This window comes from Jatropha curcas, chromosome 1 (genome assembly GCF_041381405.1).
Source record: "Jatropha curcas cultivar XTBG-Jc1 chromosome 1, XTBG_Jcur_1.0, whole genome shotgun sequence".
NCBI classification, from domain to species: domain Eukaryota; kingdom Viridiplantae; phylum Streptophyta; class Magnoliopsida; order Malpighiales; family Euphorbiaceae; genus Jatropha; species Jatropha curcas.
The window spans coordinates 21,361,719-21,367,453 of NC_143151.1; the positions used below are offsets into that span (position 1 = coordinate 21,361,719).

At 38.6% G+C, this 5,735-nt stretch overlaps 1 non-coding gene across 1 annotated transcript; it reads right to left on the minus strand.

Moving 5' to 3' along the window:
* Nucleotides 1-5,319: 5,319 nt before the first annotated feature.
* LOC149499134 (small nucleolar RNA R71) lies at nt 5,320-5,427 on the minus strand. Its single transcript, XR_016319230.1, has one exon. It is a non-coding gene; the product is annotated as a small nucleolar RNA R71 (small nucleolar RNA).
* Nucleotides 5,428-5,735: the final 308 nt, after the last annotated feature.

Here is a 5,735-nt window from a genome sequence, read left to right on the forward strand (position 1 = left end):
TTAAATAAAAGCTCATGGCCTGAGCACAAAAGAAAAGCAATAAACAATAATTTATTCAAGTGGGGCCTATCAGCAGAGGCCAATCTTCACAGAGCATGACATCATTATGGGGTAAAGAACCAATTGACATATGCAGGCGTCACAGTATCCTGCATCGTACCCTCATCCAAATACCTGGTGTTTCGACTTCGCCAATGGACAGCCAAATTGGCCAACAGATGCGGCGTTATAAGACCACTTTCAAAGTTGTGAATTCTGGGAACACGCTGTATCATTCCGTACTGACGACTGATCCTACCCAGGAAATAAGCCATGGAACGGTCTAGGCTAGCATACAACACGTAGTTGAGGTTCATACTTCCGGTTGTGACCAGTCTGATCCTCTACCAAGGACAAGTCCACCGAATTGTACGGTTATCCCAGAAATCGAAGCGTCCTTGAGTCCGAGATCGAAAGTTGGCAAGGCCATAACTCGTGATTACATGAGCTGGGACCGAAAGAATCAAGCTTAATTTGTCCAGAGCCCAAGCTTGCAATAGCAATGAATGATAGCCTCGCAAAGCGGGCAAATTTTGTTATGTTATTTTCATATAAATTGCATGAATGCATGATGTTTTTATATTTTACATTTGTTTGTGTTGTTTTTGTTTCAAAGTAATTTCCAGGAACACAATTTGAACAAAGGAATGAAAAGGCTTGCTTTATATAGAAAAGAGGACCAAAAAGTTGATAAAAATGGAAGAAAAATTCTCAGCAAACTTCACGGTGCGAAGGAGGTCGCGTTGGAAAAGAAACAGGCCAGTCGCGAGCACCAGAAGAAGTCGCGCGTGCAACCTACACCCAGAAAAGCCAAGTCGCGAGCGCGACATTCACAAAATGCGGGCGCGAAAAGCAGGACTGAGAGTCAGAAGGTTTGCCAGCGAAATGCGCGAGCGCGACTTCCATTTGCGCGAGCGCACCTTCCATCTGCGCGAGCGTGATTTCCAACTGCGCGAGCGCGCATATCACTTTTGAGAGGCAGAAACATTTGGAGCAGAAGTCGCGAGCGCGACCTTTACAAGCGCGAGCGCGAGTCGTGTTTCCAGGAGACGTAATTGCTGTCTTTTCATCAGAAAAACATGTCCTTCCATGCATAGGTCGGGACTTTTCCCAAGAGGAGTCATCTAAAGCACCTTTTGGCCAACCAATCATCCTCATAACCAACACCCTCTTCCTCTTCTATAAATTGTAATCCAAATCAAAAGGAAAAATATGCAGAAAAATGTAATATGTGTAATGCAATATGCATTATGCAATATGCATCATGTAATAGGCATCATGTAGTATTATAATATAGTAGAAAATAATAAAGTAGTACTTAGAAATAAGATGACGAGAGTCACTTATTATTGTTCGTGCAAAGAACATCCAGGAGTTCCTCGAGGGGTGACGCCCTCCAAGAGGCATGAGTTTGATTACTTCTATCTTTCTCTTGTTTTATTAAAGACTTTTTGCATGTTGTGCTTCATAATTTTCTATGCAAAACAACAATATTATTTGGTTTCATTCAATAGAAGTTTCTTTAAGTTATCTTTTGGTCTTTGTTTAATCAAGCTTACTTAATTATATTCTCAGAAAGAAATAATTCAGTAAGGATCAAAGAGATAGAATTCATTTAGTTGGGTTTGCATGTGAATCTTTAAATTGGTTTGTCAAAGTTAAGTCTAACTTATTGAAATAATCAAAGAATAAGATCTAGACTTAATATTTGACAAAGTAAGGCATTTGTTGTATGTAGAGATACATACAATAAAAAGAGTAATTCTGTACCGAGAGGTTGAATTATACTTGACCACATGTGATTAAAGAAAAATTTATTGTATGAAACACGTTTTGCTATAGAAAAAGAAAATCTAATGCATGATCAATTCTTCTAAGTATTCTACTATATCTTTATCTATAGAATTAAGTAGTATATTTAGTTAAAAGTTAAATAGAATTATAGTTTAATCATTTCATATTTTATTGCTGTAAACATAAGTGTTAAGGATAAGTAGTAAAGTGGACATAACCCGTTCCTCATGGGATCGATCTTTTTATTACTACGTTGCGATCCGTATACTTGCGGGAACTCAAAAGAGACGCAACAATGAACAACCACGATGATAAACATTGAAATTGGTGATGTGAAGGGCAATATCCCTGACCCAACACATTGTTTCTCCCATGATCATCATAAAGACAGTATGATGGTACAATTGCATGTCACGAACAATGGTCAGAAGGCGGAAATCTCCAATTCCAGGTTGATGATTCTTCATGGCATACACATTCAACAGCAAGAAGCAGCAAGCTCGAACCCAAGAGAGATCTAGATCTATGGACAAAAACCTACTGAGGAAAGGTTCCAAGGGAAGGCCTTGATCCACGTTTATGCCATCAGGAAGGTAAACCGGACACAAGGCCGCAATCTCAGCTAGATCATACCTAGGACTTGGGGGTAAAGCCGGAGTTTCGTCTTGATCAGGATGATGATCCATCACGGCGCACATCTCCTTGTAGGTCGGAGTTATTTCAGAGTCTTCAAACCAGAAAACCATGGTGTTAGGATTAAAACGAGTAACGAGCCAACACAAGAAACCATAGTCAAGTTTTAAGTCTTTGAAATATTTCAGCCAAACGAGCTGGTTCATAGTAGGAACTTGCCATAGGTCGTCAGGAATGGATTGAACAAAGGATGAGACTTGGTTTTTGAAGGCCATGGAAAAGGATTATCCAAGAAACTGATTCGCTTTGAATGCTGGATGTGAAGGAGATATGAAGGGAAACCCCTATTTATAGAAGGGTAAAGGGGCCGATGAGCGATGCATCGTCATTATTCGACTTGATGTCTGTTGTCAAGGGTAGTTGGAAAGGTATTCAGGTATGGACTGCTTGGTTTGGTGAGCATTTAAACCCGCATTAATCAATAAGAAGGACGGTTTGTTGATAAGTGTAAATTTTATAGTGTTTTTAATATAGTTTTTGTTAGAATTTTAGTAAGTTTTTATTACCTTAATTGATTTTTAATCACTTTTAGTATAATTTTGTTCAAAAGCTTCCTTGATATTTAATCCACTTGATCTAAGGGAGAATTGTAGGAATTTGTCGAAGAAAAGAACCTTAGAACACAAGGCACTCATCTTCTAACACGCCCGGGCCGTGCTAGAAGGCACAACCGTGCTAGAAGCCAAAGAAACCAAGGGAGAGACAGAAGAGAGCACGGCCAGGGTGTGTCACAAGGCACGGCCGTGCTACAATGAGGCCAGGGCGTGTCAAGCATAGCACGCCCATGGCAGGACTCGGCAGACTTCCAGAGAAGAGCACGCCCTGCCTGTGCTTTGTAGCACGCCCGTGCCTCAGTGCTTCACTAGCCCGTGCTACCTAGCACACCCCATGCTTAACTTGCCAGACTTCCAGACTAAAGCACGCCCAGCCCGTGCCATGAAGCACGCTCGTGCTGCGCAGGCGGAACCAGCGTGAATTTAATACGCAAATCAAGCTTTTCTCACCTGGGCCGACTTCAGGGAGTTTCCTAAACACACTAAACAAGACCTGGACCTATTCTAGGAGAAAAAGGAGTCCTAATCAAGAAGAAATCAAGAGCCTAAACAGTCATGATCTCCTATAAAGGATTTTGCACTAAATAAGGATTCTATTTCCTAAAAGGAGTCAGACTTGCCTTCAGGACCCCTATATAAAGAGGGGAATTTCTCATAGCAAAGGATCTCGTTTTCTGTGCAATTCTTTACATAATTCTCTTCTTCTCAAAGATTTCAAGCATCTAATAATTGTGCCAAGATTCAAGGAAGCCATCAACATAGTTGTGAAACAGTTTTTATTCTAAACTCTCATCTTGTTTCTTTCTTTTACTATTGTCTTTAATATTGATGGATGATTCAAGAATGATTGAGTTTAATTTAATCGCTATGTCTAGCTAAACTATTATACTAGGGATTTGATGTAATTTAATTCGATTCCAGCTTATAATGTTAGATTTATTTTTCTTTGTTCTTGTTATAACTTATTATTGTGCTTAAGGCCTCCAGGCAGAAAATTTCCCCTGGATTGATTTATTTCAATAATCACATTCGGGAGAAGGGTTATTGATATGAAAAAGATAATAATTTACTTGAGAATAATAACTTGATGTGGAAACTATATGGTTTGACTCAAGGGGGGTTTTCATAAGTTAATAAAGTATTAAGTTGTGGATTCACAAAACAACCATAAAACCTAATGATCTGATTTATGTTTAATTTCACTATTAAGATAGGTAATTAAATTGGATTAGAATAGCTAACAATAAATCGGGAGAGCTTGTTAGTAATCTTAGGGTTGTTTCTCCTACTTGAACAATTAAACTTGATTAATGAACTAAGAGAATAAGCTGGATAGAATTGAATGAAATCAAATTCCCTAGTATCTTAATCCTTTGATTTCTTTTCACCTGAATTTTGTGTTTGATCTCTTTTGTTTTTACTTTAAATTTTATTTACTTTACAGCGGAATCCTTTACTCATTGTCTAAATAATAATAGGTTAACATAATTTTGGTAATTGATAAACAATCCCTGTGGATACGATACTTTCTTACTCTATATTACTTGTTGCGATTTCGTACACTTGCGAAAACCGCCTGTCAAGTTTTTGGCACCGTTGCCGGGGCTTGGCATATCAATATCAATACGAATTACCCTATTGTTAATTTAGACACTCTTTTATTTAATTTTCTTTTAAGTACTATTCCAGGTTGGTTTATGCAAAGAAGATCAAGGAAAACTGAACCTCTGATCTTTGATCCGGAAATTGAACGAACTCTTCGAAGGCTCAACGCTGCAAGAAAAACACAAGAAATAAAACTCGAACAACAAGCAGACATGACCAACGAAAACGAGAACGAAAACATAGTCGGGCCACCACTTCAACATCCGGTCCGTACCTTAAGGGATTACACAACACCTAATTTGAATGGGACAACCTCAAGTATTACTAGACCTAGGGTAGAAGCTAATAACTTTGAGATTAAACATGCAATTATCCAAATGCTCTCTACCTCGATCCAATATGGGGGTTTACCTAGTGAAGATCCTAATGCTCACATCACAAATTTTCTGGAAATTTGTGACACTTTCAAACAAAATGGTGTGTCTGAAGATGCAATCAAATTAAGACTTTTCCCATTCACTCTTAGGGATAAAGCTAGGTCATTGTTACAATCGTGTCCTGCTGGAAGTTTTACAACATGGGATGAATTAGCTCAAAAATTTCTAGCTAAATTCTTTCCATCCTCAAAAACCACAAAGTTGCGCAATGAGATAATGACATTTGCTCATCATGATCAAGAGAGCTTGTATGAAGCTTGGGAAAGATTCAAAGACTTGTTAAGAAAGTGCCCACATCACAGCTTGCCCAAGTGGTTACAGGTACAAACCTTCTATAATGCATTATCTCCTAACATCAAAATTACTTTAGATGCAGCTGCAGGTGGATCCTTTGAAAAGAAAGGAATTGATGAAGCATATGAGTTGATAGAGGAGATGGCAAACAATAGCCACTACCAAAATAATACCGAAAGAAAAAGAACAAGTGCAGGCGTCTATGAAATCGACGCCATTACAGCACTTAATGCCAAGGTAGATAATATGGTAAGGAAATTGGATATGTTAACTACTAATCCTGTAAATTCTGTTATGCAAGTGTGTGATAGGTGCAGTG